The sequence below is a fragment of the Pinus tabuliformis genome, chromosome 9 (genome assembly GCF_031772625.1).
Source record: "Pinus tabuliformis cultivar Carrire ecotype Pingquan chromosome 9, CPIR1, whole genome shotgun sequence".
Classification (NCBI taxonomy): Eukaryota; Viridiplantae; Streptophyta; class Pinopsida; order Pinales; family Pinaceae; genus Pinus; species Pinus tabuliformis.
This window is the reverse complement of record NC_142307.1, coordinates 77516847-77543244: the sequence shown is the minus strand read 5'-3', so window position 1 is coordinate 77543244 and position 26398 is coordinate 77516847.

The following is a 26398-nucleotide window of genomic DNA, read 5'->3' as shown; positions in this document are numbered from 1 at the left end:
TTAAACTCTATTAACGAATACCCATGGTCTCTTTTTTCTCCCCATCTCTGAATAAACAAACGTTCCATCACTTCCCAAGAGGGAATAGTATTATTGGGAAGTCCTTTAAACCATTTCCTTGCTTCTCCATCCAAGGACTGAACAAAAAGTCTTAGAATAACATCTAGATGTTCAATGTTTAGGCTATCTGCAAAATTGCAAAATACTGACACATGATTCTCTGCAGTTTGTTCATCTTCCCCTGCAAAACAAGGAATAATTTTGAGGTAATCCTATGGCATTTGATTAAATGGTTGTGGCAGTTGAAGGGGTGCATACCTATTCATCACGAATGCAGGTACTGCCATGTTTATTGAAATTTGATTACCAACATATGTGGAACCTGATTGAGAGGTAAATGGAAAGTGCAAAGATGGTAATGTGGTTATTGGTTCAGGTTGAATAATTATAGCAGGTAAATGAAAAGTAATAGACTCAAAATATTGGTCTTGATAGCTACGTTCCTGAAATGAAGATAATGAAAAAGATGACTCTTTATTAGATGAATGTTCAGATAAGTTGCTACCTGATGCAGACAATGTGGGAATTGGTGTAATTGGGATCTTAGACTTCCTAACCCTCCTAGAAACCAACCTTTCAGGATTTGAAAGAGATTGAACCTTCTGTTGTGAAGTGTCTGATCTTGTATGGGGTCTTCTTGAAGCCAGAGTTATTGCTTTGATTCAAACAGCCAAATATTTCCTCCTCACTGAACAACCAGAGGAAAATATTGAAAACCAAGGGAAAGGTGTTCTTGTATTCTCTCCCTGGTAGCGGCACCAATTAATGTTGTACCTTAAGTGATCTAAAAATCACTTGTGAGTGATCTCAGTTTATTAATGTAGGTATTACAAACTCATGTGCTTGTGTGTGCCTATGTTATTTTAAGCAACGGATCGATAAGATTGTGAAATACACAGGCATTGGAAAACAGTAAGAGAAACACAGCAAGCAAATGCAAAACACAAGAATTTAATAACGAGTTCACCCAATCCTCCTGGGCTACATCTCCTGGTCCAGCTTTCAGTGGTGGCCTTTTTTATTGTGTCTTTAAGTAGAGTTTTTACAATGAGGAGCTCAATTTCAATTTCCTAAAATAGATGATGCTTAGAAGGGTGGTACTTGGATTCCCCAAGCCATTAGAGTACACAGACTCCCCCTTACGAAGTCTCGACCTCAACTGGTCTTAATGGGATGAGTCCAATTTGGTACTCAGCTCCCAACATATATCCTCACAGGGATTGCTTGAACCTCTCAAGCCTTCTCAGTTCCGTCTGCTCGATGCTACCTTAGCTCTGCAGGTTAGCTCGGCTTCTCTGTTCTCTGCTTCTTGCTTCACTCTCTATTCTGTCTCTTCTATCTCATTGTCTCCTCTCTGTTCTCTATCTATACATGGCTTAAAGACAATCTGTCCCTTGACTGTTCACTTCCTCTTCCATCTATTTGGTTCACCTGCCTCTGTCCGCTTGCAATTCCCTACTTCTACGTCATCGCCACTACGTAACATTTCATAGAGAGGTGGCCACTTTTCTTCCTACGAACTGAGCACCAGCTCTTCCTCGAATGGTCGTTACTTTGGTTATTCGGTGAAATGATTCATCCGCCAGCTCAGCGGTCAAATTGGACTTCAAACCTTTATGCGTCGTAGCTTATTTCTCCCTCGGGTCTAGTCATCCATCGGGTTGAACCTCTCCCGTTAGATCTGTGGCCTCCAGATCCTACGATCATCGCTTTTATCACACGGTTGACTTTCTCAACCGTTAGTTCGCGATGAGAGCGGTTTTTTCTCTCATCTGCTGGACACGCGTCATTAAACGTATGGCATTGCTTGGTCCTCTACCAAACCCACTTACCGCCCGAAATGCCTCCGATATTCCACCAGTTTTGGAGCGTGGGACCTGCCTGTCAGTTTCAGTGCTTTTCCCATGGTTTTCCTGTTTCCCTTGTGACTGAGCGCTCGGGGCTTTTCCTTCTCAAGTGGTTTTTCCCAGCGATGTGCGATCAGAAACAACCTCTGTTTCTGGGTGTGAGCTTCCCAACTGCCATTTTTATGCCATGCACAGTCCCCATGGGCCAACAGTCAACATGCTTTGACCGAAGGTCCGTGTTGCTCGGTGCTGGCTAAAAATTACCATTATTTAGAGGTTATTTCCTGATAGCTCATTGTTTACAATATTTTGAAGTCTATCATAATTTGAAACAATCATAGAACTCTGATAATTTTCAAGGATCCAATTTGGATCACAGCCTTCCCATTGAAAAAGCTTTTGGACCACCAAAAGTTGGTTTTCAAGCATCGACTAAGTGAGGGTAAAATTATCTCACTTTTCCAATCTCTATCCATTTTGCACTGCTCGGATTTGAACCCCTAAGCCCAATTCTAAGGTACTCAACATCTCCCCTGTGTGTCGTCCTCACCTTCTTGTCCAGAACTGTGTCTTCCTATAATTCATTAAGATATTCAGGTAACAAGTTATCAATAGAAGGCAATTGATGAAGGTTCAAATAATCTAAAGCTATCTGAATTTACGGATGAGTAGATGTGCATGTAAGCTGGTAGATTAAGGCGAAAAGAATTCTCACCAATTTTCTCAAGTATCTTGAAAGGTCCATACTTGATAGGCTTTAGCTTTTTACCTTCACCTTGCATCTTGTCCTTGCTGATATATAGCCAGACTTGATCACCAACTTGGAGACTATGCTCCATCCGATGCTTATCATGCCTTGCCTTGTATTTAGCCTGGCTCCTTTCCAGCTGTTCTTGTACTACCTGGTGGATCTCTTGGATTTGTTCAATGAACCTAGTTTCCCTGTCCACATCACTGTGTCCGTCAAATATTGTATCCTTACCAAAGAAAAAATTCAAAGGAGACCTTGGTGTGAAACCAAAACAAGCCTCAAAAGGAGATCTTTGTGTAGAAGAATGTTTGGCTCGGTTGCAAGCAAGCTGCACATAACACAAATGTTCATCCCAAAGCTTAGGATTCTTGCTGCAATATCCCTTGAGTAACTAGATCACTGCCCTGTTGACTACTTCTGTCTGGCCATTGGTTTGTGGATGGAAAGCTGTGCTTTTCTTAAGTTTGGTGTCCATCATTTCCCACAAATCGGGCGTCTTGATTAGATATAATGGAAGTGGGTAATCCAAAATGAACCCATACATGTTGAAAGAATAGTTTTGCAGTTTGTTCAGCTATAATCTGTTTATTACAAGGTATCAAAATACACATTTTGTTGAAGCTATCCACAACAACATATAGATAATCATGACCTTTCCTAGATTTAGGCATTCCTCCAACAAAGTCCATGGAAACACTTTCCCAAGGATGATAAGGAACTGGTAATGGAGTGTACAAGCCTAGTTTTTTGTTGTCGGGTTTGCTTTAGCACACATAGTACACCCTCTTACATATCTAGAAACTGTCTCGTTCATTTTTGACCAATAACAAAATCTTTGTAGCTGTGCAACTATTTTACTTACCCCAAAGTGACCTGATGTTAGAGAAGTGTGTGCTTCTCGAATTATCTTTACTCTTTCAGTTTGTGGAATGCATAGATTCCCACAATGATATAGGAGTCGGTCCTTTACATGATAGTCCAATTCTACTCATTTGCCTTGACTTAAAGTTGCATATACATCTTTAAAGTCTATATCTTGAGCATATTGTTCAATGTATCTCTCATGTAACACAGAATTATGCTTAAGTATAGTAGATGCATTTATAATGGGTCTAGATAACATGTCTACAACTTTATTGTGTTTTCCCTTTTTATATCTGATGACTAAATGAAACTTTTGTAGAAAACCCATCCATCTATAGTGTCTTGATTGCTGCAACTTAGTTTGGGAGTGTAGATATTGAAGTGGTTGATGATTAGTATGTATAGCTATTTCTTTGCCCATTAAGTAATGTTTCCACGTTTTCACACTCTATACTAATGCATACAATTCTTTATCATATGTGGGATAGTTAACTACTACAGAATTAAATGTCTCATAATGGTAATATATGGCTTTACCATGCTGTATCAACACTGCTCCCATGGCATAGTCACTGGCATCCATTTGGATCTCAAATGATCTTTGAAGATCTGGCAGTGCTAGTATTGGTGTTGTACTAATCTTTTCTTTCAAGGTGTCGAAGGCTTTCTGCTATTTGCTTCCCCACTGAAACAACTTGTTCAATCCTGTTAAATCATGTAAGGGAACTACAATTAAGGAAAAGTTAGAAATGAACTTTCTCCAATATTGTGCTGCTCCTAAGAAGCTCCTAACTTCTGTAGTAGATTTGGGTTTAGGCCAGTTTACAATGACTACCACATTAGAGGGATCTATATTCAATTCACAAACCCCTATTATATGTCCCAAATAATTCAAAGATGTTTTGCCAAATTCACATTTTGAGAGTTTAACATAAAGTTTTTCTCTTATAAAAACATCTAGTGTCTGCTTAACATGCTTTAAATGTTCTTCCCATGTTTTGCTAAATATTGGAATGTCATCTAGATACACAATAACAAAATCATCAAGAAAAGGTCTGAGTACATCATTCATTATTCTCATGAAAGTAGCAGAAGCATTAGTTAAGCCAAAAGGCATAACCAGCCACTCATACAATCCTTGCTTTGTTTTGAAAGCAATCTTCCGTGCATCTTGTTCTGCAACTCTAACCTGATGATATGCACTATGCAAGTCTAACTTGGAAAAATAAAAAACTTCTTTCAACTGATCAAATAGATCATCTATGCAAGGAAGGGGATAACGATTTTTTATTGTTATCTTATTCAGTGCTCGGTAATCAATGCACATTCTCCACGAGTCATCTTTCTTTCTCACCAAAATGATTGGTGACCTACATGGTGATGTGTTAGGTCTAATGAACCCTTTCTCGAACAACTCCTGCACCTACTTCTTGATTTCTGCATTCTCTAAAGTAGACAACCTATACATTCCATTGTTATGTAATGGAGCATCTTGCTGCAAATTAATTTCATGCACTATTTCCTTTTTGGGTGGCAGACCTTTAGGTTCTTGAAACAAGATATCATACTCTGAAACAACTTTTTCTAAATCAGCTTGTTGTTTAGCATCACAGCCCTCAAATACATTGGTTTTATCAGGTTTCTTTTCCTTTACAACCATCAGTAAAAATTGTTTGCATGAATTTATCATTCGTTTCATCTGCCCTGAGTTTATGAGAGTATAATTATTCTTGAGCTTATGAGCTCTTACAAAGTATTTGATTCCATGTTTAACGAGCAGATACTTGTTCTCAGCTCTATAGAAAATAGCTTTTCTGTCATACAAGTAAGGACTTCCTAAAACAATTCCATATATATCCAAAGGAACTATGTCTAACTCAACCTCATCTACAAATGCTGACCCAAAATAAAACTTGAGTTTTCATTGTCTAGTCACTTGTAATTGTGATTTAGCACTTAACCATCCTAATGGGTATGGTATCTAGTGAGGTGTAGTCAGTAATCCCAATTTCTTTACAATTGCTTTAGAAATTAAATTTACTTGTGAGCCACTATCAAACAAAGTATCAATCTTTTGATGTTTGGAAATAACTCAAATATGGAAAAGCTCATGTCTTTTTCTCTCATTTTCTTCATCAATAGTAGATTGTGCAGAATTACTAGTAGATGCTCAGAATTCTTACCTCTTATACCTGTGGTTGCAATGGTTGTTTCATCTCCTGAGTCCGACCCCAAATCTATCTGAATAGCTATAGCAGTCTTCTTCTTCTTGCCCTCAAACTTCTTAGGTCTCAGCTCCGGATGTAGAATCTAACAATGCTCATCATCATGCCCATCCTTCTTACAGTGAGTGCATGAAGACTTGCTTTTTTGTGCAGTGTTGGCCTTCCTTGCTTCCCATTTTTGTTTTCTTTTCTCCTTATTCTTGCTTGCAGTGGGTTGGGATGATCCCCCAACTTCTGGGTTTCCATTCTTTCCTCTAGCTTCTAGATGTTGTAGCTTGAATAGATACCTAATCTATACTAGTGGGATTGAACATGAGGATAGTGTGCCTCATGTAGCTGTGTAGACCACCGATGTACTTCAACAGAGTCTCAAGTGAGTCTAATGAGATTCCTAGAATCAATGCTCTCTTCCTAAATTCTTTGGTGTAACCTTGTACACTTTTCCCTTTCAATTGTCGAAGAGTTTTCCAGCTCATCATGGCTTGTTGCATGTAGGCCAGTGGATAGAACTGCTTTTTGATTGCAGAAACAAATTCACTCCAGATAGAAATAGTCTTACCATGTCTCTTCAGGTCAGTTTGAGTCCTGCCTTCCCACCAAACCAAGGCAGTGCTCCAAGGTGTAGGCTGGCCAATTGAATCTTGCTCTTGTCTGAATCAACACTCTGCACTCTGCAATAAACATCAATTTGTCTAATCCAATTGTCCAGCTTTTGTGCATTCAACTCTCCATCATATATTGGTAAATCAAATTTAACATCTAGTTTAATCAAAGATGTCTTCTTTTTATGTTCAGGGCTATTAGGAGGTGTGAGAAAGCTTTCTTCTTTCCCTTTGCCTTTTAAGTGGTCATGGAGGTGAGACTCTTCTTCTTCTTTATCTTGTTTGGAGCCTGATGCATCTTCATATTTATGTTTTCTAAAATCCCTATACATTTCCTCTACCATGGACCTTATGGCCAAGAAAATATCTATAAATTGAGGGTCTGGCGCCACAGAACCTTCCTCTGACATTGTCTTCTGAGGATAGACTCTCCTAATTTCAGGATTAGTTTCGACCAACTCTCCTTTTCCCAATTTGAGCTTTGATCTAGTTAGCATTCAACAGCTAAATCCAGCACAAGCTTTTCTAACCTTAACATCCTAAAGCTCTAATACCACTTGATCTGAAAATCACTTGTGAGTGATCTCAGTTTATTAATGTACGTATTACAAACTCATGTGCTAGTGTGTGCCTATGTTATTTTAAGCAACGGATTGATAATATTGCAAAATACATAGCCATTGGAAAACAGTAAGAGAAATAGATCAAGCAAATGCAAAACACAACAATTTAATAAGAAGTTCACCCAATCCTCCTGCGCTACGTCTCTTGGTCCAACTTTTAGTGGTGGCCTTTTCTTATTGTGTCTTTAAGCAGAGTTTTTACAATGAGGAGCTCAATTTGAGTCTCCCGAAACAGATGATGCTTAGTATGGTGGTACTTGGATTCCCCAAGCCTCTAGAGTACATAGACTCCCCCTTACCAAGTCTCGACCTCAACTGGTCTTAATGGGATGAGTCCAATTTGGTACTCATCTCCCAAAAGATATCCTCACAGGGATTGCTTTAACCTCTCAAGCCTTCTCGGTTCTGTCTGCACGATGCTACCTTCGCTCTGCAGGTCAACTCGGCTTCTCTATTCTCTGCTTCTTGCTTCACTCTCTATTCTGTCTCTTCTGTCTCACTATCTCCTCTCTGTTCTCTGTATATCCATGTCTTAAAGCCAATCTGTCCCTTGATTGTTCACTTCCTCTTCTGTCTCTTCAGTTCACCTGCCTCTATCTGCTTGGAATTCCCTGCTTCTGCGTCATTGCCACTGTGTAACGTTTCACAGAGAGGTGGCCACTTGTCTCCCTACGAACTGAGTGCCATCTCTTCCTCGAATGGTTGTTACTTCGGTTATTCAGTAAAATGATTCATTCGCCAGCTCAGCGGTCAAATCGGACTTCAAACCTTTATACGTCATAGCTTATTTCTCCCTCGGGTCTGATCACCCATCGAGTTGAACCTCCACCATTAGATCTGGGGCCTCCAGATCCTACGGTCATCACTTTTATCACGCGGTTGACTTGCTCGACTGTTTGTCCGCAATGAGAGTGGTTTTCACTCTCATCCACCAGACACGCGTCATTCAACGTATGGCATGACTTGGTCCTCTGCTAAACCCACTTACCGCTCGAAATGCCTCCAATATTTTGCCGGGGTTTGAGCACGGGACCCGCCTATCAATTTCAGTGCTTTTCCCACTATTTTCCAGTTTCCCTTGTGACCGAGCGCTCGGGGCTTTTCCTTCTCGAGGGGTTTTGCCCAGCGATGCGTGATTGCGCTAATCGCGCATCAGAAACAACCTCTGTTTTAGGGTTTGAGCTTCCAAACTACCATTTTTGCGCCATGCACAGTCCCATTATTTAGAGGTTATTTCCTAATAGCTCATTGTTTACAAGATTTTGAAGTTTGTCATAATTTGAAATAGTCATAGAACTCTGATAATTTTCAAGGACCCAATTTGGATCATTAAGAAACCAATTTCCTGGCTGTAGGGAAATTGTGCTTAAGACATTAATAAATATTATTTACTGTTGCTTTATTGTTTGTTGTGTCCTCAAATGAAGGAACCAGAGAACTTGGTCTTTAACCCTTAATACATGTATGACCATAACATCTCAGAATTCCATTTGTTGCTAGATATAAATGATGAATGAAGAATGCATTGAAGGAGAAGTTAAAGATAATATGTTGATCTTTCACAAAAACTACTATCTATAACTTAGAAGAACTATGAAACTGAGAACTAAATCATAGAGAATATGCTGTTTAACACAGAAACTACTATCTGTGACTCTTGGAGAAGTTAAAGATAATATGTTGATCTTTCACAGAAACTATTATCTATAACTTATGTTAGTGTCAGTATCTTCATCCCTCCATCAGTGACAAAATTTCTCTTTTAGCATGCATATTAGGTGTCCCATCTGATCAGCTGCATTCCATTAGGTCATGGATCAACTGATGGTAGTGGTTCATTGTCAATTTCCCTCATGACATTTACTTGCTAGCTTGTTTTCACATTTTTAGGTCATTTACTGTCATTTTGTTTCATTCCATTTACCATAATCAATTTTAGGATTTTTAGTCTCACTAGATCTAGGGTTTGCCACCATGGTCATCCAAAACTCAATAAAAGGTCAGCGGGCACATGAGGAGGTTTTATAGGTTCATAAGATTATAAATTCACTGATGATATACTCCATAAATGGTTTTTACCTCAAAACTCTGTTTTGAGGTGAAAACATAGTTTTTTATTTTATGTACAAATTTTATGTAATTTAAAGTGTTTTCTATATGTAATAAGTTCCAGCTGCTGCCCTTGGTCAACTTTCCAACTCCAGCCATTGGAAAATACAAAAGCATCAATGCATTAGTTCATCAAATGATCAAGAAAAGTCACAATTCAAATGAAAAACAGAGTTGATGAGAAAAAGTGACTATGACATTATAAAAGTGGGTTTGAAATAAGGAAAAATCAAAAGGCATCCATATATAAAGTGAAAACATGCTAATCATCTATTTCATTGTGCAAGACATCCATGAAGAGCTAAAATCACGATTTGGAGGCAAATTGGGCAAAAGAAGGTGAAAACCCTATTTTTCTAGCAAATCTTCCTGACACTGCGCATCAGAGGCAGTGCACTGCACATCAGACCGGTGTTGCACATCAGAGGGTTTCAGCCAATGTAAATTTACAAGGGCACTGCGCATCAGGAGGGCGCTGTGCATTGGGCCCAGTGCGCTGCACATCAGTCAAGAAGCTGCCAAAACATTCCAAATCACCCAATAACCCTCAAAAACGCTGCATTTCTCTTCTACAAGTCCTCATTGAATTTTATTTGAATTTGATCTTCTACATTTTCTTCATGAGTTTTGCATTTTGAGAATCAAACCCTAGCTTGTCTTCATCAATTTCCATTTCATTGTAAAACTTTCACTCCATAACCAAAACCAACATCATTTTCCCCTTTTCTATATTTCATTGCCCTAAATTAATCCATTAATTTCATTCCCCTATCCCCCTCCCCTAAGAAAACTCATTCCCTTAATCAAACTCTAAATCCCTCCCAAAACCCTAATTTCTCAAAACCTCTCCCTTCATTCCCCAAATCCATTTCACATTTGTAAAATCTCTTCATACTCATCTCCCTTGTCCTCCCCCATTATCATTTTCCACCATATCATCATCACATCACTTCCCTAAGACAAGCACCATTACCAGAAACAATGAATCAAGTTATGAATAAGAAACACTAAGTGATAGCTCAAGAGAAAGAAATGTACAGCCTAGGAGACCTCACAAGGGTGGAAAGATTATTAGAGAGGAACCTATTAGCATGATTGAACTCCTTGCTTACCCCCTTGCTACTACTTGTTTCAGATATCAGTCTTACTTTGAGTTTTGTGAGATGGTTGAGAGGGTTAAATACCATCATGAGTTAGCAAGGCAATTTAAACATGGAGAATAATGTGGTGCACCTTGCTGGGATCAATTCACTCTTTCACTAGCTATTATTGTAGAAGCCACTAGAATTCCAGATGTAGGGGAAAAGTGGAACAAAAGGTAGAATATTAGCAAGCAGCATTATGAACCATATATTAAGGCCAAATATCATGGTAAACTGAGCAGGGTGTTTCCTTTCAAGTTCTTGGAGGACCGGTATGTTCCACTTATGAAACTTATCATCAAATACTTCACATGTGAGGGTAGGTTCTCCAGACTTTATGCCTACCATATCAGATTACTTATGCACTTCACCAGGGTCAGAATGATGAGTATTCCATATTTCATATGCAAAAACATAGAGAGGATGACTGTCATTGCAAAAAGAAAACCATACCCACAACAGCTCAACAGTATTTATCACTTTTTTGTCATCAAAATTATTGTTTTGCATCAGCTCACTCAGTTTGGGGTGTCATGGGAAACTTTCATTGCCCATGAAAGCTTCAAGGGGCCTCAAATTTTTGCATATCCTCAAGAGGAAGGTGAACCTTCTGGGCAACAAAAAGAACCTGAAAGAAAAATTTATGAGGCTCATATTCCTGTGTTTGTAACTTATGAGAAAGGAACCAGGAGGCTTTTTGCAGCTGCCAAATGAGTACTATCTCCACCAGGGGTGGAAGGGGTCTCGTTTTCTTCACCGGATCACAGGAAAATGCTATCTTCACCTAGGGTGAAAGGGGCTTTGCCTTCTTCTTTAGCTGAACAGGTACAAGACAAAGACAAATGAAAGCAACAAGTGCATGATGAAGGCCCTACTAAAGGGCAAGACAAGGATTTTTTTTTGTTGAGGAAGATGACACTAATTCAGGCTCTCAAAGCTCAAGACTCAAGGATATGATCATCAAAGAGAAGGAGGCTAAAATTCAAGCCTTATCACTTGACCTTGAGAGGGCCAAATGGATCATTAACTTTCTTGAGCAAGAGAAAAAGCAACTGGAGGACAAACAAGCAATTATGGAGCTGCAAACAATTAGGGAAAATCGACAAGTGGCAAAAAGAAGAAAAATCAAGATGACATCACTTGAGCAATAAATTGAGGCTGACTGAGAATCTTGGTTGGAAAGAGTGAATATCTGTTGTGGGGAAAAATGCTTATGCAGGACGATCCTATCCACCTAAGGTGTGACAGTGCCTTAGCAACAAACAGAGATAGCTATTCTAGTATTCTTCCTTTATGAAATGAGAATGAAGAGAGATAGATTGACTAACCGGTGTCTTCCGTTTGTCCCTCGATCCAGTTCTCTCTTCTCTTTGGGAGTTCCCAGCTACTTGCTTTCTCGCTCGCCCAGCTTCAAGAGGTTTCTGCAAGATCACAAGAAGAGAACACTACACAAAGACATAGATTCATATTCATAACTAGTTCAGGATTAGAAATAAATTAAACATACTAATGCAACCATACATCAAAGATACATCAGTATATAGGAGAAACCAAGATAGCTTTATTGATGAATAACAAGGTTCAGGAAGAGATACAAACAAGAAGGCTCCAATCCAGCACCTCCTTCCCAGCAAATGAAATTCCTATCTTCACCTTCCCTCAAAGCATTAAGCACCCAATAATTCCAGTCTCAAACCAACAACAATTCTTTGCAATAACAAAATTCCAGCCTCTAGATCTCATGGAGTAGAGATCCATATATAGATGTTTGGAGAGAGGATGAGTCAGCTTGAGATCTGACTAGTGTCCTCTCCCTCTGTCATTTCTTGATTCCACTTGGAGGTTCTTGCTTCCACTTGGAGATTAAGAGCCTCTTACTCATCATAGTCAAATTCACTGAGGCAAGTGTCATTTGAGGAAGATTCTGGAAGCTTCCTGGGTCTTGACACCTCTTGGAATGAACTTGCCATTTGTCAACTCTCGCTCAGCGCACCCTGGTAGTGCTTCTACCTGCGTTGTAGTGCAGGTAGCCAGTGTTGACTTTGACATTCAGCGCAGACAGCGAGTGGAGCCATTGAATTGATCCTGAATTGACTTGTTTTTGAGCAGTTTCCGGTGGAGAACTTCTGTGAATTGCTGTGGTTTGTTAGCCTTGTTCCTCTAGGGGTAGGAACAACATGTTTAGGGACTTTGGATCCCTTAGATTATGGACATTTCATGCTCAATGCTGTAAGGCACAAAAATGTCTATAACAGTTGCCCCCTAAAGTATGAGGCTGTTTATTGGGTGAAATGCTTTATCAGGAGGATCCGAAGTTCATTCATTGCTGGGAGGAGACCTGTAATAAGATACAATACAATACATTATTTTTCATACTTCTTTCATGATCTAGTTGAGGCGGGCATTCCCATGCTCAGCTTTATAAATTCATTTTTATGTACATAGAACAGACAATCGTCTGATGGTAGACTGATAATTTTGATGAAATTATCATTCTTTGTATAGGATGATTATCTGCTGCAATGATGTACATGTCAATGTCTTTATCTTTCCTGAATATATATCGCAGCCCGGATGGATGAAACTAGATCCAGGGTCTTCAAACTTGTTCGATCTTCACTCTAAGTACAAGTCGATCCATGTGAGAATTGTTATGAAGTCGAACATGGAAAGACATCGCTTGATTACCGGTCAATGCGGTAAACCGTTAACAAGCGCGAGAGGAATCACCGATAATGATAATGACCCTCAAGGTACTGCAGTACAATTCACGTGGTGTGAATAAAGGACTTGGCATCGAACACCACGCAAAATCTTTCGGTCGAAGGTCATTGATGTATACCTGTCGCCGGAAGTGAGAAACTTGCCATTGAGGCATGCAAGCTTCAAAGTACTGAAGGGGTTGTTCCTAGATCAACTTCTTGGATAATGAGCTGATGTCGACAAGAAGCGATCCGTCAAAGGAGGGCCTTAATGAATCCCACATCAATGACACAGAACGGAGCTAATGATTTTGATGGAGGTGAAAACGATCTGTGACATATGATTCAGGGTGGTGGTCATGAAAGGACGAAGGATAATGTATGGCAGTGGATGGGACACGGTTGACTTTTCTGAACGACTTCTCTTGAACATATGGCGACACTGATGCGATGGATTGGTAGCATTACCCCAAATATGGATGGTATGGCGAGACCATGGTGATGTGACCGGTGAATGAAACAACCCAACCCGATTGTGGTACGGAGGAAAAGTGTCATGTTCAAGAGCGACTTGCTACCATCAAAGTTTTCTTGAGTTTCTCCCAATTTTTCCCCAGTCATTGCTGACCAGTACCTCTTTATTTTTGTCAAGCTTGAGGAGGATAACATATGCTTGTTCTATAACTTGCCCTTCAGGAAAGCCCATCGCTATGTTTTAACGAGCCTAGCGATAGTGAAACTCGTTCTCGTCTAAAGACAAGTTTGTCGCTATTTAATGCATTTAACAAGTCTAACGACAAGGATAACTCGGTCCTTTTCATTTTTAGAGAGTCTAAAAAGGTACATAAAGTTAACTCCAAAAGCCCTTTTTCGTCATCTAATCCCCTAAGTCCGAAAAAGTATAAAACAATACAGAAGGGATGAGTTTTCGATAGTTTTAACAAGCCGAACAAAACAAGCGCTCGATCTTTTTGTGCAATAATCCCTCAGGTCCAAAAAGATTAAAATCTAGAGGAGGGATAGCTCTTCCGGTCGCTTTAACAAGATGGAAGGCCAAAACTCGGCAATCTTTTCATATTTTACGAGTCAGCTGAAAAGAGCTTAAAGAAGACTCGTCTTTTGAGGAACGAGTGATAAAATGGGTTAGCAGCTGATTCCAGGTAAGGCTTGGAATTTTCCAATCACGGCAGTGTCACAAGGATGGCTAGTGAAATCACTCTTCGCAGCTGTTCCTCAAAATGGGTAAACAATCATATGGAGGTGAACGATTGGCCAATGGAAAAGTGGAGGTGACGGTGCAAACACGACCAAGGCTTTAATGGCCGATAAATTACATTCACAGTGGTTATTTACCAGAAATTGGTTCATTTTTTATTTTGAAATGAGCTTAAACGCTGGTGGAAACACTTGCTCATTGCTTATGTTTATTTTTTAACGAGCATGAAGTCCGCATTAAAACTGCTCGGATCTTGCGTTTATTTTTTAACGAGCATGAACTATGTGCTAAAACTGCTCGATTAACCCAGTCATATGATAAGAGTGTCTCATCAAGATTCTATTTTTTATGGAGCTTCATCTCACTAAGCTTTGCTCCAGATCCTTTCGTTATGCAAGTTCGGAAATGACTAATCCTACAAGTTTAAAGGGTTAGACCTACATGTTTAAAGGGAGGACCTAAAAATTTAAAAAAATAAATAGCCGCCCCTTGCTTGCACTCCAAAAGGTTTGCATGCCCCCAGGCATAAAGTACGATTTCAAGGTTACCTCTACTTCCTTTTCGCCAAAACATTTGTTTTAACGAGAGAGGCTTACCTCTTTCAGGATACCCAAATATTGTCTCGTTAATCTTTCAAACGAAACACTTCTCCCGCGATGTCTACCGAGATAAACAAAGGTGAGCGACGATGCCCGCCAACTCCCATAACTTTGACAAAAGAATCTTATTCTAGAATAACCCCTCTTCCTAGACGGACGGGGTACAGACTAGTCATATTCTCCCGTGGAAACCTACCCTATACCCAAAGTTTTCCTGCCGAAGTAGACCAGGACGCATGCCCCCTGGGTTCCAGTCATATCCTCCCAGATTACTCGTGCTCATCAGGAGGACGGACCGTGGGTTGAGACATTTCTTGAGTGAATAGACCATTTAGGGATGGTACATGACTATTTGCGATGCGTGATCCGGGAAATGAAAGTTGGTCCACGAGCTTGACCATTCTTCCTTCATGCGGAAAACACATTACTCTAAAGAGTGAGGAGACGATGGCTCCTATGCAATATATATAGTCTCGTCCACGGAGTAGGTTATAATCCAAGGGTCCTTGAACGACCATCACATTCATTTGAACGGTCTTCCCTTTCAATGTAATGGGCACATTGGGGAGGATCCCTAAAGGTCGACTGGTTCCTTTATCAAAGCCTGTCAGATTTCTCATTTCAGGCAAAAGCGTTGGCGAACCAAGCGCTTTCCAAGCAATAGAGGAAAGGATACTCACAGATGCCCCCTCATCAATGATTGTTCCAGCCATAACCATTCTGTATATTTGAACGATAATTCTGAATGGTATGCTTGCTGGCAAACGGGGTCTGCCTAGTTGGTTCCAGTCGAACGAGACAACTAGGTTGCTTGGTGGTGGGACCGAATAGACGGCCGGGTATGAATCTGACGAAGTTCCTTCCTGCGACAAAGGAATGGGCAAATTTCCCCCTTGTTCGTCGGAGTCTGTGTTAATGAAGAGAATTTGGACGGTGTCGTCCTTATTCTCCTCTGTGATGGTATCATTCGAAGATAGAGCCTCTGAAGGCAAAACCGGGTCAACTGCCGCCTCAACCTTTTGACTTTCATCAGGTATGGATTCAGACGGTTCATCTTCAATGATAGGTGCTTCGGCTGACCACCTGAGCGGGCCAGCCAGGTTCTCAACTGGTGAAGGACTTGGCAGGAGTTTTTGATATCCAGGAGGAAGTTGCGCTCGTAAAATCGGGTGATCTTCCAAAACTCTTTTAGCCTCGTCTAAGAAGGGACAATGGTGGATGGCATGGTCACCTTCACACAGTTTGCAGGGGAATTTAGTTTTCCCTCTTTGTCCTGTGACTTCACTTTCACTAGTTGACGGTGAGCTGTCAACATGGCTATCAGAGGTTGATGCCACCGAATTGTGCAAACGGGGAGACCAGTCCCTTAGTATCCGAGGGATGCAGGGACAATCTCTGTGGAAGTGGTCTCCCTTGCATATGACACATGGCGATTTAGGCCTAGTCAGTGCTGTGTGTGGATTTTTGTCAGACGACACTTGTTTGCCCCCAGTCGCTTTTGGCTCCTTCTTCTTCTTCTCTTTCTTCTTCTTTTCCTTCTTCTCCTTAGGAACTTGGTTTTTTGTTTTACCAGCTCCGTCAAGCGAAGAGGAAGGAGGAGAGGAAGAATTAGATGAAGTAGAAGGCTGGTGGGAAACTCTGGTCTGGTCTAACTGTTGATTCGACTGTTCAGGAATAGTGGTGTTTTGAACAACATTAGTTGAGAAGAGCCAGAGAGGCAAGCCTATTGTCAGTCCTGGAAGCAACAATGTGGCCATATGGGGCCCTCCAACATCTCCCCAAGAGGAGAAGGGACTAGGATTTCCACCAAGGGGAATTCCTTGGTTGGAGGGCTCCATTTTCTCAACTGAAAGATCAACGCAGGAATAAGGGGTGATTGTTCCGTTTAAAATAAATTTTAACGACGCTTTAGACACAACTTGCTTTTTCACCTTTAAAGAGTCGAGAAAAAGCTAAAGATGACTCTAGTCTCCTTCGATGTTTTAACGAGCCCGAAGTGACAAATGCTCGGATGGACTTTGTCCGTTATAGAGTCTGAAAAAGGCCAAAAGGAACTGCTCTGGAGTTCTAGGTAGAGGGTGTGCCAAACTTTTCGCAAAACCGCAGAATACTTTTTAAGGTACGGGCGGTCGATCTTCCTGAATGTTGTGTTCAGTGCATTGCAATCAGTAGGGTGGCCGACACAGCTTCCTAAGGATAAAGGTTTTATGCCTATAGGGGTCTCCCAATATATACGCGACGGTACGTGGGAGCATAATCCGTACTGGCGCTATCGTCCCTCATGAGGAATCACCCACCATCAACGAGATCGACAGTCACCAGGCTTTACGATGCCGGAACATGTCTCTAGCCTAGACCTCTATGTTGTGCGTTAAGTTACAAAGCGTTGTTAAGTTCATTTAATTTATTTTAGGTTAATCTTTTTAGAAGTTTGCCTTTTGAGGTTCACCACGAGATGTATGATACAATTCCTAAATGCAGTCTAAAGATGATAAGCAAGCTTTATATCTTTTCAACTTATGAAAATCCTAGCTACAAAGGGAAAAGAAAGACACCATCTTTTCTCAAAGAGCAATCAGCACACTCTAATGCACTTTCCCTAAATCAAGCATGCAAACTATCAAGATGCAAATGCACAATGCAGGTGTTTGTTTTCCGCTTTCTTAGTATTGATGCCTACAAAGAAAGCTTTTTGCACAACTTTGAATTTGCTTTTAAATAACAAATACAAACAAGTTTACTTTTTCGAAATCAGAGAGGGTAGAAGAGATTACAACACTTTACGATTTCTGAAATGAATACTTGTTTTGACACTTAAAAGAGACAAACTCAAACCAAAAGCAAAAGTAAATGTATAATCAACTGTAAACAGCCAATGAATTCTCTCCTAAGACCACAATCAACAGATCTGAATCAAGGGCTACAGGATGACTATTTCACTCTTGCAAAGGAAAACTGTAAATGAAGCCACAAACACATAAAAACACTCACAGTCTTTTTGTACAAAAGGAGGTGGAATTTAAGCAGAGAAAAGGAGTTATCAGACTGGTACCTATGCTGGTTACAAGCTGCAAAAATCAGAGATCAAAACAAGGCAAAACAGAGCAGAGAACCCCAGCTGCACAAGGCCTAACTGGATCAGCGCAACCTCAATACAGGGGTTTTGACATTCAGCACAGGTAGCCTTCACGGGAACTGCGTTGAAATGCAGAACCTCTTCACAGGGTCTGCGCTGAAGGAGAAACGAGAGTTTCTCACTGGGTTCTGGGTCACAGTTTTCTATTTAATCTATAGTTTCAGGCCAAATCAAAGCAACAAGCAAGGTACAATCAAAGGGATGCTTAGAGGAAGGGCTAAGATCTATCACAAAGGATCATCAAATCATTTGTGAATCCATTGTTCAGATCATAGACAAATCCAGTGATTGGATCAAAGCAGCAGCTGTCTACTTTGCATCTGAGAATAGCAGATGCAGTTCGATTGTTGCTGTTGAGTCTATGAAACAAACAATGATGGAAACACAAATAAAATGACTAAATAGATCTCCCCAGTGGAGTCGCCAATTTGTTGTGGGGAAAAATGCCTATGCAGGACGATCCTATCCACCTAAGGTGTGACAGTGCCTTAGCAACAAACAGAGACATCTATTCTAGTATTCTTCCTTTATGAAATGAGAATGAAGAGAGATAGATGGACTAACCGGTGTCTTCCATTTGTCCCTCGATCCAGTTCTCTCTTCTCTTTGGGAGTTCCCAACTACTTGCTTTCTCGCTCGCCCAGCTTCAAGAGGTTTCTGCAAGATCACAAGAAGAGAACACTACACAAAGACATAGATTCATATTCATAACTAGTTCAGGATTAGAAATAAACTAAACATACTAATGCAACCATACATCAAAGATACATCAGTATATAGGAGAAACCAAGATAGCTTTATTGATGAATAACAAGGTTCAAGAAGAGATACAACCAAGAAGGCTCCAATCCAGCACCTCCTTCCCAGCAAATGAAATTCCTATCTTCACCTTCCCTCAAAGCATTAAGCACCCAATAATTCCAGTCTCAAACCAACAGCAATTCTTTGCAATAACAAAATTCCAGCCTCTAGATCTCATGGAGTAGAGATCCATATATAGATGTTTGGAGAGAGGATGAGTCAGCTTGAGATCTGACTAGTGTCCTCTCCCTCTGTCAGTTCTTGATTCCACTTGGAGGTTCTTGCTTCCACTTGGAGATTAAGAGCCTCTTACTCATCATAGTCGAATTCACTGAGGCAAGTGTCATTTGAGGAAGATTCTGGAAGCTTCCTGGATCTTGACACCTCTTGGAATGAACTTGCCATTTGTCAACTCTCGCTCAGCACACCCTGGTAGTGCTTCTACCTGCATTGCAGTGCAGGTAGCCAGTGTTGACTTTGACATTCAGCGCAGACAGCTAGTGGAGCCATTGAATTGATCCTGAATTGACTTGTTTTTGAGCAGTTTCCGGTGGAGAACTTCTGTGAATTGCTGTGGTTTGTTAGCCTTGTTCCTCTAGGGGTAGGAAAAACATGTTTAGGGACTTTGGATCCCTTAGATTATGGATATTTCATGCTCAATGCTGTAAGGCACAAAAATGTCTATAACAATATCCACCTTGAGAAGCTACTTGATAAGGCTAACAAAGAGAAGAAAATGTTGCACCACATGGCTTATCATTACTTAGCTCGGAATAAAATTTGCAAGACAAGGATAAATGGCCTAAAAGCTAAGTTAAAGAGAGCCTTGAGAGCCAAAAATGAACAAGACAAACTTAAAATTTTGGCTAAATCTTCCTTAGCTCAGCAAAGCAATTAGTAAGCTTTCCTCTTGCCAAATTTGAAGCAATTTTGAAAAAAAATTGTCATTTCACAATTTTTAAATGCAAAACAAAGGAATTTTCAGCTGATGCGCAGTGCCGCCAGCGTTGCGCATTAAGTCGGCTAGGAATTTTACAAAAAGGCTTACGTTTTTGGATTCCTCATGGAAAAATAATGAAATCCAGAAAGTTTCATAAGTTTTGGAGGAGATCTGGGTCACCTAAAGGGAAAAAACCACCTAAAAAATGCCCTCTTTGCCACTTTTTGGACCCATTGGAACCAGTCTCTGGAGAAATGATTTTGAAAAGGCAAATGGACTCCAAATCCAAAAATTCCAATTGTCCTAGAAAGTTGACAGGTAGAGCTTTCCAACAAGCCATTGTGGGCCTGATTTGGTGAAGTGGAAGGCCTCCATACTCTGTGTTGAAGTGGCACTGCACATCAGGCTCAAGGCGCTGCACATCAGGAAAAATTTTGCCAATTTTTCCTAAAAACTCAGAATTTCACCTAGTTTGCTATCAGTTTGACTTTTTCTTCTCTCTTTGGTAAATTGATGATGTAATATGATGTAATATGATGTACTATGATGTAAAAATGATGAAAAATGACTTGAGGGGGTAGATACATCAGTTAGAGTTGGTTTGAGGATGAATGAATCAGTTTCCATAGTTTTAGAGGCAAGTTGTTCCACTACCTATTTTTTAGTTCCTTGTTTAGATCTTGTTGAAATAGCTCCTTGACTCATGGATACAACCCCTGATGGCTAGCATAGGTGTTTTGATGCCTATATCTTGTACTTTATTAGTCATTTGTCAAGGTTGGACTCTTTTAGATGCATTGAGCTACTTTGTAAATCACTTCTGCAATTTGGCAAGGAAATGAACCAGTGTTTTGCAGATTTTTGTGGGATTCTTGTGGTAATGTGAATTAGCATTGTTTTCTTCTCTGTTATTTAGTTTATCTTATGTGTATATGTGCCATCATCTATCTTTTTCTACATAACTAAATGAATCAAGATTAAAGGGTGGAATTCATTGATGTTCAATGCTTTGCCTTGGGGTTTTATTTAGTTTTAAATGTTTTTTGTTGTTAGAAGAGGACTCATGAAACTTGCATGCCCTCTCCAAATCTTCACCAATCTTTAGACTCACCATCACATTCATTTCAAAGTGCTAAAACACTTTCCTACCTTGCCCCATAGAAACCCCTGCAAATCTGAGTTGAATTCCCAGACCCAAAGCTACCTTCCCCATCTGATCCAGCAACCAACCATTAAAATCATTCAAATTCCTCTAAGCATATACCTAGCCTAAAATTAGTATTCATATTAGTCATCTCAAGCCTTACTTGCCATATTTTTCTTTGAGATTGACGAGGAGAGAGCCCTCTCCTGACCTACTAGGGCTAGCTACCGGGTTAAGCCTGGTTTGATGTTACCCTAGACCCACCTTTCTTAGCCTGAGATAGGTTTAGGCTATAACATAGCGACGACCATACTGGGGAAGAACTAAAAACTATTGCCCCAGTACTTTTAAAACAATTCTAGACTTTTGGATGGTAGTTTTAGAATTCACTAGGCTGACAAGATTGTAATGTCCATTTGACTTTTGGGAATAATTCAACACACTGGCTTCCAGACGATACACTAGGGCCAATCCTGATTCTGATCATCCTCCTGTGTATGGAAACCCAAATCTCATTCCAAGAATTCTCCAGCAAGAAAGTTCTATGATACCGGTTTTCAGATCTCATTCCTGCCAAGTTGTATTTCAATACCTCGAAGATCTCCTGTTTGATGAACATTTTGATCTATCTTTGTTTGAAACTAAATCTAAAAGTGCAGTTGGTGATACTGTTCTAAATCTGGAATTTGTCCAATATCTTGAAACTGAAAGAGCAAATAAATCAATTGATGCTTACATCTTGAATTCACTTCAAAACTCAATTGTGGCTACCAATATTCGCGAGCTCTTATAATCTGCTTCTGCTACTCTGGGTTCATCTATTGTTTTGTCTAGTTCAGAAATTCCTACTAAACCTCCTTTTATCCCCACTCTTCCCGTGCAGCCCACCATATCTGATCAAAGATCTGTTGTCTCTTCTCCCCCTTCAACACCTCAAACATCTATCATTTCTTCACCTCCTTCGACACCTCATACACCCATCACATCGACTGCCATTGTTATTACAAATCCTCCATCTTCTCCAAGGCCAGTTTCCAATCCACCTCGAGCAATGGCTACCAGATATGCACCTCTCGTTTTGCCACAGAACTTGGATGCTATGCCTGTTGATTACCAAAGTAAAATACCATTGTTTGATGCTACCCAAGGTATCACAGTGCAGCAGCATGTTGATAGGATGAGTGATTTCTTTGATCTTCATGAGATAGATGAAGAGAATGTGACTATGAGATTATTTGTGCAAAGTTTTGGAGGCGAAGTGTGAAAGTGGTTCAGAGCACTGCCCGTGGGAACTATTAATACATTGGTGGTTCTTCATAGACAATTTTTGGATCGTTGGGAAGTAAAGAAAAATCCACTCCAAATTCTTTTTGAGTATGAAAACATAAAGAGGAATGTTGGTGAAAGTGTCTAGGATTACTGTGTAAGATTCAATATAGTTTATAATGCTATTCTAGTTGATATCAAGCCACCAATGGGGCTATCTTTGATAAAATTTCTTGATGCCTTTGATCCCGACATGACATATCAATTGAGAAAACAAGATCCTGCTACATTGGAGGATATGCAGAAAATTGCAGTGAGTGTGGAGGCAAATCTGCTAGCTAAGAGAGCTAGGACAAATACTGAGAAGAAGGTGACCATAAAGGAAGAAGCTTCTTCCTCAGATCATTTGCTTCGTAAAATTGAAAAGATGTTTGATAGATTAACCATTGCAAATAAGCCTGAGACACATATCAGAAATCCAAATTTACGTGTTCAGCAGTAGCCACAGTTCAGGATTAAACAGCAGGAGCAAAGAGCGGAAGACCAAACAGCACAGCAGCAAGTCAAAACACCATTACAACAGAACTATGTGCATGGCCCGGAATCAGATGATGATGAGAATCCAATAGGAGAGGAGAATCACTTTTTTACACAAAATGGTTTGCCAATTTATATCACGGAGGATGAGGAATATTCAGAAAGCCCAACAGTACAGAAAGATGAGGATTTTATACTAGCAAATGAAACAGTCTTAGAAGAAGTATCAGATGAATATCAAAGGGGATATATGAATGCACTCACAGTGCAACAAAGACAGTATTCACTCAGGAGCATAGATGTACCAATTAATCCAATCCAAAAGCGGAAGGAAGTAGTACCACCAAAGAAAGATTCTCCAAATGATCAGAAAAAAGGAAAGGAGCCAGCAGATCCTACTTCTAGAAAAGTACAATCTGCGAATGAAAAGTCAAATCAGCCAAGTGTAGCAAAGGAAAAATCTGAAAGGAAGGATGCTCCATCAAAGAGGTAGATAAAATTACAACCTTTAGCTTAGAGAATGAGATTTCAAAGTTAAAAGTGTCAATACCTTTGACTGAATTAATGAAGAATAGCAATTATAAAATTCAAGTGTCAAAGATTTTGAATGTAATTCCCCTATCTGATATGGTTAATGTGGAAGATGACCAACTTGAGCTTATTTTTGGACTGGAATTAGAAGGCCAAACTGAGGATAGTGATGTAGCCCCGTTTTACATCAGCCTTAGATTGCATGATTTTGTCTTGCACAATGCCATGTTTGATTCAGAAGCATCTCACAACCTAATGCCAAAATCCATTATGGAAAAATTGGGTTTGGACATCACTCGCAAGTATCATGATCTTTATTCCTTTGATTCCGATCGGGTTAGATGTATTGGTATAATTAAGGATTTGGTTGTGACTTTAGATCAGATTCCAGCAAAGAATGTTCTCATGGATGTAGTTGTGGCTGACATCCCCCCTAGATTTGGCATGCTTTTATCTAGGTCGTGGGGTGCAAAACTTAAAGGGACATTGTAGTTAGATTTCTCCTATGCCACTATTCTCGTGTTTGGTCAGTTGAGAAAATTATATAGGGAGAAAAAGATGAAATATATGATCACGAGCAAGGAGAAACCTTTAATCATACGATTAATTATGTACATACAGATTTAGAATCTTTTGTTCTTTATTTTGACAGAGGTTTTAATGATGTAAATAGTCAACTAGTTGAAGTGGAAGATATTCCAGAGATAACAGAAAATTTCAAGGTAGTACTTGATCAAGAGAGACAAAGGCTTGAAAGTACTGCTGAACAATTTACATTCCACCAATAGCAAAAAATTGATGGACAACAGCCAAAGGTAGAAGAGCAGGCAAAATTCCAGCACTTAGAGGAAGAAGCCGGTTTGTGGAATATGGATTTTGATGGAGCAGTAGGTAAGGATGGTGTAGGAATTGGTATTTGGATACGCAACCCTATTTTCCTACCAAATAAAGTCCCGAGTAATGTAAGAGTTTGTTCATATAAATTGGCTTTTGATTGTTCTAATAACGAAGCTGAATATGAGGCACTGACTGCAAGCTTGAAAATCCTCAAGAAGTTGAATGCAAAGAGAATTTCAGTTTATGGTGACTCCGAATTAGTAATCAAACAAGTCAAGGGTGAATACCAAGCCAAACATCCTCGAATGTGGGCTTATCGTAATGTGGTTCTAGATATTTTGAGGTTGTTTCTAGATCATACTTTGACATTTGTCCCTCATACACAAAATGTTATTGCAGATTCCCTTGCTACAGCTGCAAGTAACTTAAAGATCCCAATGAATTCAAACAATAAGTTTGAAATTCATGTGAAGCATCACCCAGCTATCCTTGATAATATAAGATATTGGTAGGTGTTTCAGGATGACAAAGAAATTGAAGATTTTCTGCAAAATGAAGGCAAATATAAAGACACTTCTATAGATGGTGAGCAAGATGACAGTGAACCAGAAATAGAGGTAAATTAGATGGAAGTTTTACAATTGAAAGACAATTTCATCCCTAAAGGCCTTATACCTTTAGAGGAATTATTTGATCAAGATGATGTAGCCTGGAAACCAAGCTTAGTGCCGACCGAGAAGGGAGTTGAAGATGTGAATATCGGAATAGCAGAAAATCCAAAGATGGTGAAGTTGTCAAAGGCATTACCTCCTCAGGTAAAAGCTAAATACATTAGTTTATTGTCTTCATTTTCTGATGTATTTGCATGGGACTATACAGATTTGAAGGAGTACGACAAAAGTATAATTCAGCATATCATTCCTATCAAGCCAAATCAAAGGCCATTTTGCCAAAAGTTGAGAAGGATAAATCTGAAGTTACTACCATCAATAGAAAAAGAGGTGAATCAATTGTACAAGGCTGGTATAATCGTTCCAATCAGATTTTCAGATTGGATCTCCAATTTGGTACCCATGCGGAAGAAGGTAGGTGAGATTATATTGTGCATAGATTTCAGAAATTTGAATAAAGTGTCATTTAAAGATAATTACCCATTGCTGAAAATGGACCACATACTCCAAAGAGTAGTTGGGGCATCTCGTATGTCACTGCTCAATGGGTATTCCGACTACAATCAAATTCTGGTTCATGAAGATGACAGGGACAAGACAGCGTTCACCACTTTGTGGAGGACTTTCCACTATGCCAAGATGTTGTTCGGTTTAAAGAATGCTAGCACAACATTCTAGTGGGCCATGGACATTGCCTTCACAAATGAAAAAGATGTGTTTTTAGTAGTGTATCTTGATGATTTGACTATCTTTTCAAATTCAGATGAGGAGCATCTTTACCATCTAAAAATTGTTTTTCAGCATTGCAGAAAATATGGAATATCACTCAATCCCAAAAAGAGCTTGTTTGCCATGGACGAGGGGAAGCTTCTCAGTCACATAATATCAAAAGAAGGCATCCGCATTGATCCTGCTAGAGTGGAAGCTATTCATAAAATTGATTTTCCTCGTAGTAAGAAAGAGATCCAAGCATTTAACGGTAAGATGAACTTCTTACGTTGTTTTGTGCCTAATCTAGCTGAACACTTGAGGGAAATTACAAATATGCTGAAGAAGGATAGTGTGGTCAAGTGGACCGAAGAAGCCATGAAGTCTTTCAACCTGGTAAAGTTGGCTCTTTCTTCAGCTTCGATTTTAATCAATCTGGATTATTCACAGGATGACAGTAGTTCTAATGCAGAAAAGAGATCAACTTGAAAAGCCAATTGCCTTCTTCAGCAAGACAATAAGAGATGCAACTTTAAAATATAAACGTATTGAGAAGCAAGCTCTTGCCTTGGTGAAATCTTTGAAAGATTTCCGGGTATATATTCTACACTCTCATATTCTTGCTTATGTCTCGAACATAGCAGTCAAATATGTTTTGGTACAAACAGATCTGGAAGGGAGGCGAGGAAAATGGATCACAACATTGCTAGAATATGACATGGAGATAAAGCCCACAAAGCTAATCAAGGGGCAAGGTCTAGAAAAGTTGATGGCAGAGTCTAATTTACATGCATTGGACATAAACCTGATTGCAGCCATGTCTGAAGAAGATGAAGATAGTTCGCTGATTCAGGTATCTAAAATTTTTCTCCATTCTCCTTGGTATTTAGATATTGTATATGTGCTCCAACACCTTTCACCGCCACCAGGGATGGCTAAAAATAAAGGTAGAACTTTGAAACTGAAGGCTGCTAGATTTTGTATTTTGAACAATGCACTATATTGGAAAGATCCTCGAGGCATTTTGCTGAATTGTTTAGTCGAAGAGGAAGAAAAATAGGTCATGAGTGATTTTCATAAGGGAGAC